Source organism: Eurytemora carolleeae, unplaced genomic scaffold, assembly GCF_000591075.1.
Source record: "Eurytemora carolleeae unplaced genomic scaffold, Eaff_2.0 scaffold1111, whole genome shotgun sequence".
In the NCBI taxonomy this organism is placed as follows: Eukaryota; Metazoa; Arthropoda; class Copepoda; order Calanoida; family Temoridae; genus Eurytemora; species Eurytemora carolleeae.
In genome coordinates this window covers 212539-223503 of record NW_019397416.1, presented here as the reverse complement: position 1 = coordinate 223503, position 10965 = coordinate 212539, and the positions used below count along the sequence as shown (strand labels likewise).

The 10965-nt window shown below is 31.5% G+C and overlaps 1 long non-coding RNA gene across 1 annotated transcript; it reads right to left on the bottom strand.

Annotated features, from left to right (window-relative positions):
• Nucleotides 1-9451: 9451 nt before the first annotated feature.
• On the bottom strand, nt 9452-10255 carry LOC111714171 (uncharacterized). Its single transcript, XR_002767908.1, has 2 exons — nt 10167-10255; nt 9452-9505 (listed from the first exon to the last, which is right to left on the bottom strand). It is a non-coding gene; the product is annotated as an uncharacterized LOC111714171 (long non-coding RNA).
• Between the last annotated feature and the right edge of the window lie 710 nt (nt 10256-10965).

Below are 10965 nucleotides of genomic sequence, written 5' to 3'. Positions count from 1 at the left end.
TTAAACATTAATAAAATCTTAAGTTTAAGTTGTAAAAAGTTAAACTGAAAACAAAACATGTAGAATTTGATCAAACATAAATTTTCGAGTTATCTTTATTATTTTCCTTTTGAGAACACACTCTGATGTTGCTGCCACCCCATTGTAATCCAACATACACTTTCTCCACGGGAAATCATTTGGAACATCAATCTGGAAAGAAATTCAGTCGTCGTTGTATATATTGATACAATGAAGACGACTTTCTATTTAAGTTTTTGATTCTTACCAAACTTTCACGCATAAATGTGAAAATATGAGAAGTTGTCAATTTAAAAAATTATTTGTTTATGCTTAAATTTGTAATTAGAAAAAAAGTCGTCTTCATTGTATTAATAGAAACGTCGAACACTGTAGTAAATTTTTATCCCAGATAACAACATACTACAGTGAAACCCTTAATAACGAATACATCGGAAGAATATAGGATTAGAAAACATAGATTATGTAATCTAACAGAATTCATAGTTTGCAATATCTGGGATCTTCAACATTTGGTTGCGCAGATATAGGATTAGAAAACATAGATTATGTAATCTAACAGAATTCATAGTTTGCAATATCTGGGATCTTCAACATTTTGTTGCGCAGATTAGGATTAGAAAATCAAAGTTTGCAGCAAAGACAAAACTCCTTTGGCAAAAAAAAAATGGAAAATCTGCCATTGAAAATAGGAAATTAGTTTACTTTATGTCAAAATGTGCGAAAAGTTATGAGAGGAGGTAAGTGCCAAAAATGTTGGCGGGTAACGCTTCCATTTTAATTATTTGTTTGCCTACCCATATCCTCAGCTGCAGACTAGCATTGAATTCAGGCTCCTTTTCAATTTTTGACTTAACTTCCGGGATTGGAAGTTTGGGGTCCGAAGTCTTCTCCTCGTGGAACACCGGTTGCGGAACCTTCTCAATCAACTTTTCTAGTTTCTCCATGAGCATCTGGGTCTCCCCAAGCAGTGCGGTCTCCTTTCAAAAAAGTAGACATGAAATTTGATAATTAAAGGAACTACTGCTGTTATTTCAACTGACTTTACATTTTTAAAGAAGAATATCAACCCTGAAATAAATATCTCAACAGATAAAGATCATGCATAGAGTTTCAGTAGAAGTAAATATTTACATTTATTGTGATAGCGCCGATATCAGGATTTATCTCTAATTGGATAATGAGATAAATAGACGTTACCGCCATACTATTTCTATTGGTTCAGAATGGCAACAAACACATGACTGAACCCTGATTGGATTAGCGCTAATTCAAATGGCTGAGTTTAAAAAAATGTTAAAAAAAACTTGATACCTTAAGTTCCAAGCCATTAGGTGTTGAATTAATTCGCCTTCCATCTAGTGGATCAATCAATCAATCGATAAATCAAAAGTAACTACTTAAAGGGAATAAATCTTAGTTGAATCCTATAAATTAGAGCGAATGCGGGGTTTCATTGTTTATGGGCGATGTATGATTTTTGCAATTTTCTCATTCCTAAAACATTCGATGAAAAAATGATACAATTTAATTACAAATTCATTTCGTTTTAAGCAAATAAAAAAGTTTAAGTATCGATGTAACCTGAATAAAATCTCTTTTATTTACGGGAAATATTTTGTAGAAAAAAATGAACTAATCGATTTGAATTCCTGGAGTGACCAGCATATACTGAATAACAACAATTGTGGAAACAATCAGGCAGGCTAGTAGTAGAGCCTCAACATTTTTCAATCCCATCTGAAAATAGTTGGTGGTAAAGAAATTGGTATTAGATCATTACGTTTATTTAAAATTCGTCCATTTATACAACATTTTTCCTATCTTACTACTTAAAATACAATAAAATATATTACAAAACAATAAAATATATAACAATACAATAAAATATATTACATTACAATAAAATATATTACAATACAATAAAATATATCAAAATACAATAAAATATGTTACATTACAATAAAATATATTACAATACAATAAAAATGTGTGAAAAAAGAAAAAAACATTCTACTGAATACAGCTTACCTAAAGTGAACCCTTTAAAACTGTAGAATACGATATTTCAGCAATATGTATTTTGTAAGTGAAATGGAACCAACTGTTGTGGTTCGATCATGTTTATGTTTAAAACCAAAACTTGAGTCTTTCAGTCGTCTTTCTATTCCATTTATTCATGGGTCCCATGTAGGGATGAATCATTTTCACTTTTTGGAAAAACGATCGTTCCGTTTTAAAAACGACGAAGAAAAAAGGAAAAGGAAAACTATTCTTTTTCAAATATCATTTTTTTAAAAGATAGTTTTTCGTTTTTTATAAACGATTGTTTTTAAAAAACGATAGTTTTAAAAAACTCATAAACTCACGATTCATTAGCAGCGAAATTTAAAAGAATAACGATCGTTTTTCGTTTTCCTAAAGTTCACAACGCGTGGTTCGTTTTCAAAAAAAGATAGTTCTTTTTCTGAAAACGAAAAGATTGTTTTTAGAAAAAGATAAAAATGAAAAATAAGTTTTTAAAAACGATCAACTACCCTAGTCCCATGCAATACAAGGAAACAAAGAACTATTGCAAGGCCCGGTCCTTCCTGTCCTGCTCTTGTATAAAATATTTGTTTATGTTTACAATAAAATAAATGTATATATATAAAAATGTAGACAAATCCCCCAGTTATCTGGACCCTAAGTTATACTTTCAATGGTTTACATAAAAAATCAAATATCCACAAAAATAAGACAAGACGTGATTTAGCTGTCTGTTTGTTTATATTCATAATTTCCTGCGACTGTAAGCTTGTCTGTAAGAGACTATAGATTTAAGGCAGAAGTTTCAGGTCGTCTTTACCGTCTCACCCTTTGTGAGTTACATTATAACCAGTGATTTAAAACAATAGTTTTTTAAACAGATGTCATCATCCCTGACAGAAGATAACAAACTAATTTTTTCCATTTTTATAGTATAAAGATGTCGCAAAGAGTAATAAAAGAAAACTTTAACATAATTTAGTTTTGAAATCTTGATTTCTTTTTTAAACGATCCAAAACAATCAACACTAATGGCTGCGGGAGCTTAAATTAAAATATTCACAAGAAAACTGTTTTCCCATGATGAGGGTCAAGTTACTGATTACTACTGTGTCTATTCTGACAAGTAATCAGCTGACATAAGGGGACATCTGACCAGTGATTATTTTTTTACAGCCAATCTTCCTCCCATCTTTGGTTGGCAAACATTTTCTTTATTTTAAAAGAGAGCTGCACAAAGTTTAAAAAATCAAATGTACGATTCAAGGTAAATTAGGAGTCTTGGTTAAAAGTTCGTGAATCTGAATTTTCGAAACCATTTTCACCCCAAAAATGAAGATTTTTCGTATTTGCTTATCTCATTCATATTTTTGGACTACAGGGTGTCTCAATGAACATGGGAACGAAATGACGACTTTTAAAGTTATTCATGATCACAATTGATGCAGTTTTTCAGTTTAAACATCTAGTATTGGAAGCGCCTGGTCTTGGGATTTTCGAAATGTGGTCCATTATTTTTGTATTTACAAAATTGACGGAGATATTGGAAAATTTGTACAAATGTCAATTTATTAAATAAATCAAAATTGTCCCAATATCTAATATCTTCGTTCAGTTTTACGACACAAGAAAGGTATAGACAACTCTCGTTTATAAGAACACCCTGTACTATATATATTTTACACATTTTCGACGGATTTCGAATTGAGATAAAAATATATAAATTTGATGGAGATTTTCTGGCGTTTCTACCCAAAAAGTGATAATTAAAATTTCTGTATCAATATAAAATTGATATGCGGATTTAAGCATCAGACACTTAAGAAAGGAATTTGACAGTTTTTATTTACAAAATTTATAAAATTACTATAAAAAATCGAAAATAAAAATAGAATTTAATTTAAAACTAACTAAATATAAAATGAAATTTCTCACTGAAAATATTCATATCTACAAAATGCCCTAGTTGTGATCCTGGTTTTCAATACCGGGAATTAAGATGCCCTGTCTCAAATTTTATATCCAGTCTCATCCAATAATGACAACAAACTATATATATTTTGTTTTAAAAAACACTTGTGCCCTGGAAATCCTTCTGTCATCAATCTCTAGATTGTTTGTTAATATTATATTATTATGAGATTATTGTTTTAAAACAATAATCACGCTTACATAACTAAAAATATTACTAACGTAAATATTGACTCAAACATAAAAACGTCTTGTTGAGGCAAGAATTTTTTAATGGTAAATTAAAGATATAGCCTTCATTGATTTTTCTAAAAATGATGTTTAATGAATTTGACGTTGTCTTTTATATACGCAGCATTTCAGGTTGGATTATGATTAATTCACATTTACACTAAATCACGATTTGGCGATATTTTTGCATTTAAAGGTTACAAAAAATGAGTTTTTTAGAATATCCATGTATTGATCAATAAAACTTAAAAGCACTCACATCAAAATTTATAAGAATATTGCCAATTATTTTCAAGAAGTAAAGTCAAAAAGTGCTTAATAATAGTTCTAGAATGTACATGTTTAGGGCTACAAAAAGTATAAGTAAGTTAGTGAGGTAAACCCAAGGCCAAGGCGTTGTGATACTACAAAGTCGACCCTGGTTTTACTAATTGATACAAGAAGTAAAAACTGTATAAAAAATCTATGTATATTCACAACGGAACTGAGGTTTTTGCCAGCAACTTGACTTTTCTAATCCCTATATATTTGCAACCTGATGCAAACCTTTGCTATTTCAAACTAAGATTATTTGATCAGAATTTATAGTTTGATATATCAAAGGTTATGAAAGTGGGTTTAAAAATAAAATTACGAATAAATGAAAATATTACTTCAGGCTTATTGCACAATACATGCAACATAAAAACATAAAAGCAGCAATTTTTACTGTATTTATAACAGGTATCTATTTAAGGGTTAAACTATTTAATCGCAAATGTGAAATCCTTTTAGCACCAGCCAAATATAACCAACATTTACTAAAGAAAGAAATTTTTTATAAATCTAAAATAATCAAGTAATTAACGATTTAAAAAATCTAAACTAATCCAGTAATTAACGATTTAAAAAAAACAGAGCCCATACGGGGGATGGCCGATTTTTTTTTCAAAACATGGTAATATGGGATCAAAAGATACTTTTAGAATCTTTTATTTTTTCGATTCATGATATTTTAAAAAATTGTTGTAGCTAAGGCTTAAAAAAAGAAAATTTTGATTCCTTGACAAATATCTTTTACAAGAAATATTTATTTGTTTATAGTTTGATAAATTTCCAAGGATTATAACGATTTTAACGTAACTCTGTATTTCAGATTTTTGTCGATGTTTTTCTGGTGATTTGATTTACACTAAAAAAGCTAAAATTTTAATAAGTTTAAAAATTATGAAAAATTTATATAAAAAAGTTCCCCTTCCCCATACTTTCACCATTAATCTATTTGCTGTATGATGCGCAATTGTAGTTTTGAAATGGTGAGAGTACGTATCAATTTTATATTAATAATCTCTAACATTATTTTATCATATCATTAATATTGGATTGAAAAAGAATGACTGGCGAAGGATAGTATATAACAAGTGTATTTCAATGTATTCATGCTTTAATCTCTGCACGACAGTAAACATTTTGTTCTGCTAAAATAGTTGACTCTACTTATCCCTTTTTTATAACAGGTGGTCTGATATTAAAGGGAGTGTTCGCGAAAAATGAAAGGGGGTATAGGCTTAATGCGATAAAAAAGCGCTTTTGATCACTACTAATCTTACTTCTATCTGTTGCGTCTCTAAGGAGAAACTTGTTAAAGACGTCTAATACCGAATAACTTAGCGCCCATACAAATTCAGAAAATTGCAACATACGACTTAGACCGTAAAAAATCCATTTAATTTCAAACAAATCATTCAGATAGTACAACCTATAGTCATCGATTATCTTTCGCCACATTTGTATATAGTTTTATTTTATAATATTTTATTTTTTAGAAAACTTTTAAACTGATTTCGAAAAATGTGAGTGGTCCGCGGCATTCTTAGATAGTTGCGCAAGCCGCAAGAGAAATAATCAAATTCAAAACAAATTAATTAAAAAATATTGTAAAATATAAACTATATACAAATGTGGCGAAAGATAATCGATGACTATAGGTTGTAATATCTGAATGATTTGTTTGAAATTAAATGGATTTTTTTACGGTCTAAGTCGTATAATGCAATTTTCTCAATTTGTATGGGCACTAAGTTATTCGGTATGAGACGTCTTTAACAATTTTCTCCTTAGAGACGCAACAGATAGAAGTAAGATTAGTAGCGATCAAAAGCGCTTTTTTATCGCATTAAGCCTATACCCCCTTTCATTTTTCGCGAATACTCCCTTTAAGGGTTACCCACAAAAGATGAAATTTCAGAGACGACTGTACGGCATGTTTTTGGACTTATTTCTAAAAGTTTCCCCCATTTTTTACTACCGTATTTATTTCCAAATCATCTAGTGGAGCGTAAAAGACTTTTTAAAAATCAAGTCCAAATTTGAACTTCAATATATCTCGAGATCATCATTAAAGTCTCATCCTTTGTGGGTAACCCTGTAATATCACATTAGTCCAGTGGCTCCTCACCAATTATTTAATATATGAGGAGGCGGTTTTAAGTCTGTAAGGAGGTGGGATTTAGTATGGCAGGATTAGGAATTAATTATGGGAATAAGTGGGATTGATTATGGGAGGAAATGGGATTGAGCTTGTGAGGAAGTGGGATTGCGTATGGGAAGAAGTGAGATTAAATAAGAGAGGAAGTGGGATTAAGTATGTGAGGAAGAAGGATTGAGCTTGTGAGGAAGTAGGGTTGAGTAAAGGAGGAAGTGGGATTAAGAATGGTAGGAAGTGGGATTGAGTATGGGAAAAAGTGGGATTAAGTATGGTAGGAAGTGGGATTGAGTAGGAAGTTAAGTGGGATTTAGTATGTAAGGAAATGGGATTGAGTATGCAGAGAGGAAGTGGGAATATTGAGTATGTGAGGAAGTGGGTTTGAGCTTGTGAAGCAGTGGAATTGAGTATGGGAGTAAGTTGGGTTGAGTAAAAGAGGAAGTGGGATTAAGATTGCATGAGGAAGTTGGATTGAGCTTTTGGGAATGAGTACAGGAGGTAGTGGGATTGAGTATGGGAGAAAGTGGAATTGAGTATGGTATAAAATGGGATTGAGTATGGGAGAAAGTGGAATTGAGTATGGTATAAAATGGGATTGAGTATGGGAGAAAGTGGAATTGAGTATGGTATAAAATGGATTGAGTATGGGAGAAAATGGAATTGAGTATGGTATAAAATGGGATTGAGTATGGGAGGAAGTGAGATTAAGTATAGCAGGAAGTGGGATTAAGTATGGGAGGAAGTGGGATTAAGTATGGGAGGAAGTAGGATTGAGCTTGTGAGGTAGCGGGATTAAATATTATATGAGATGATCTGTGTATACTTGGGACAAATGTGAACAATTATATATTGATTTGGCACTTCACTTCGTTTATCACGTCTGTCACAATTTCTCACTAATTAAAACTGAAATAGAAAATTCCAAAATAAAAACAAAGATGTTCATAACTTGTACTTTTGTGCGTGTACGAGATTCGAACACTGTAGAATGAACCATTATACGGACTATATCAGCTGATACTAAACTGGTCCTATATATATAGAACTCCTAAGACCGGCTGGTTTTGTGTAAGGTTTATGATCAGGTCAAAGAACCGTTTTGCCCCGCACAGTGCCTTTTGCTCACTATACACTGCACAGTGCACACGCGGTCACACCACGTATTTACCTTGTTTTCTTCATACAGGGTAACCCACAAAGAATGAGACGACCACTGTACGGAATCTATGTAGACTTTTTTCTTGCATCAAGGCACAGGAAAGATATGGGAAGAGAAATATGAAGGGAAGAGAGGGGAGAAATGGGGTAAGAAAGATAAGGAGAAAAGAAGAGATTAAGGGTAGAAATACGTATAGAAATATGAAGGGAGAAGAGTGATGAAAGTAATGGGAAAAGAAGTATAATGAAAAGAGAAGAAAGAAGGTTAAGAAAGAGGGAAGAAATGGAAAAGAATTAAAATGGAAAAGAAAAGAAAGATTGTTAAGAAAGAGGGAAGAAATGGAAAAAGAATTAAAATGAAAAGAGAAGAAAGATTGTTAAGAAAGAGGGAAGAAATGGGAAAAGAAATAAAATGAAACGAGAAGAAAGATGGTTAAGAAAAAGGGAAGAAATGGAAAAACAAATTAAACGAAATGAGAAGAAAGATGGTTAAGAAAGAGGGAAGAAATTGGAAAAGAAAAACTCTGAGGAGCAAAGATTACGGAAGAATGGAAAGGAGGGAAAAAATGCGCAAAGAAATAAAAAGGGAAAAAAAAGAATAGAAGAAATGGGAAACGAAAATAATGACAATTTTTGGTAAATATGTGTTTTTAATTCTAAAATGTATGATACCCAAAATACGCTTTTATTTGATTTTGAATACAAGGCATACTAGGCTTAGTTGATACTGCAGGTACACATTTTAAGAACACAAGAATTTACTTAAGATTGGCATAAGTGCTATTGGTGTATAATTATTATCGAAATTTAAATCTAGAAATTAAAATTTTCTTAATTTTCAAAACCTGAGATGGAATTTAAAGAATTTTAGCCGCGGTTGAAATTGGCCAAAATCCGCCAAAACCCGGTTTAAATTTAGCGCCTGATTAAATCTTGAAACATTTGATACAATTTTAAGTGGAACCAACCATATTTAAGCCGCGGCTTAAATTTAAACCACCGCTCAAATTCTTTAAATTCGGCCACAGGTCGACTTTAAAGTGTCACACGCCTTATCCTTTGATCTTAACTCACTATCTTACTTCCTTGTCAGCCTTTGATCTTAACTCACTATCTTACTTCCTTGTCAGCCTTTGATCTTAACTCACTATCTTACTTCCTTGTAAGCCTTTGATCTTAACTCACTATCTTACTTCTTTGTAAGCCTTTTATCTTAACTTACTATCTTACTTCTTTGTAAGCCTTTTTGATCTTAACTCACTAACTTACTTCTTTGTAAGCCTTTGATCTTAACTCGCTATCTTACTTCTTTGTAAGCCTTTGATCTTAACTCACTAGCTTACTTCTTTGTAAGCCTTTGATCTTAACTCACTAGCTTACTTCTTTGTAAGCCTTTGATCTTAACTCACTATGTTACTTCTTCGTACGGCTTTGATCTTAACTCACTAACTTACTTCTTTGTAAGCCTTTCATCTTTATTCACTTACTTTCATTTTTATGCACGTACATGTTAGAATTATGAATTACTTGTTTTGTCCTCTCAGCTCTCATATGTTTTCCAAATAAAATATGTGACAATTCATTTTCAACTTATTGTATTCTTGACTTTTTAATGAAATCTGTCAAGAATTCCTAAAAAGAAAAGTAGATAAAAAATATTATTTAAAACTTTTACAGGAAAGTTAAGAAAGCTTACTTTATCAAGGGTAGAATAAAAGATAAAGTTTTGCTTTGGATATTTTGAATGTAAAATTCTTAATTTCTTGAAAAAGTACGATCGTGGGTCGGTAATATTGGCCAAAAGGCGATACAAGTGTTTTATTTTCTTGTATGAATGTCCAAATAAGTTTTATATTAAACTTGCTTTGGAAAAAAAGAAGGTATAGTAGTAATTTGAAATTTTTTTCTCTGAAGTCTCATCCTGCACGTAGGGATGTTAACGTTTTCATTTTTTTGAAAAACGATAGTTTTTTCGTTTTCCTATAGTTTTTTGTTCCGTTTTCCGATCGTTTTTTTAAGTTTTTAAAACGATTGTTTTTAAAATGATCAGAAAACGAAACAAAAAACGATAGGAAAACGAAAAAAACGATCGTTGAATGATCGTTTTCAAAAACGATTAACAACCCTACCTGCACGTGGGTGACCCAAAACACCCAATTACACACAAAGGGTGAGATTTCAGAGACGAATGTACGGAATTGGTTTAGTTCGTTTTCTTGCAATCAGGGTTCGTTGTAGACCAAAACTGGCTTATTTTTGTGTTTAATCATTAAAGTACAATAAAAATACTCACTTTAATGCAGAGACCAAAAATTAAGCTTCAAATTGTCATTTTTTTGGAGTTTTGGGTCGTCTTTACAGTCTCATCCTTCGTGGGTAACCCTGTCTGATATACATGTATATATATATATATAGTACTAGCCTTAGAGGGCGCTTCGCGCCCATCTTCTAAATAAATTGTGAACATGTTCTCTTTGTGTACATCGGAAAACAAAACAAAAATAATTCGCGGATTTTCACAAAAAATCGTGGATTTTCAAAATTTTCAAAAATTTAATGAAGATCGAATTTTGATGGAGACAAATATTTAAAATTTCAATCATTCATAAACCTTCCTTGGGGTCCCTAGATGTCCCACAAAAAATTTGGCCCCGATCGGTTCAGCCGTTTTGACGTTTATTGGATACAAACAGACGGACAGACAAACAGACAGACAAGCCAAATTTATATATAGATGTACAATTACAAGGTATGAACCATGGTATGAACTGTTTCCTATTCAAGCATAGAAAGCTATGTAACCAAAGTGACCAAATCTATATCCCCTCACACAAGCGGAATATTTAAATCAAAACCCCAATAATTTTTGCTCTTTTTTCATTCAATATGTTAAACGAAACGGTCCGATTTGGAAACATGAGTGTAAAATGTAATCTTGAAAAGATTTAATAATGACTTCATTTAAAAAAATTATTTTAAAGGGTGTCCAAGAAAAAGAGCGATTAGCTTTTTTGAATTAATAATGATTGAATTTATTTACTTTAATTTCACCCTCCATTTTTAGAGTGGCATGTCTGTTCAAGAATTTATAA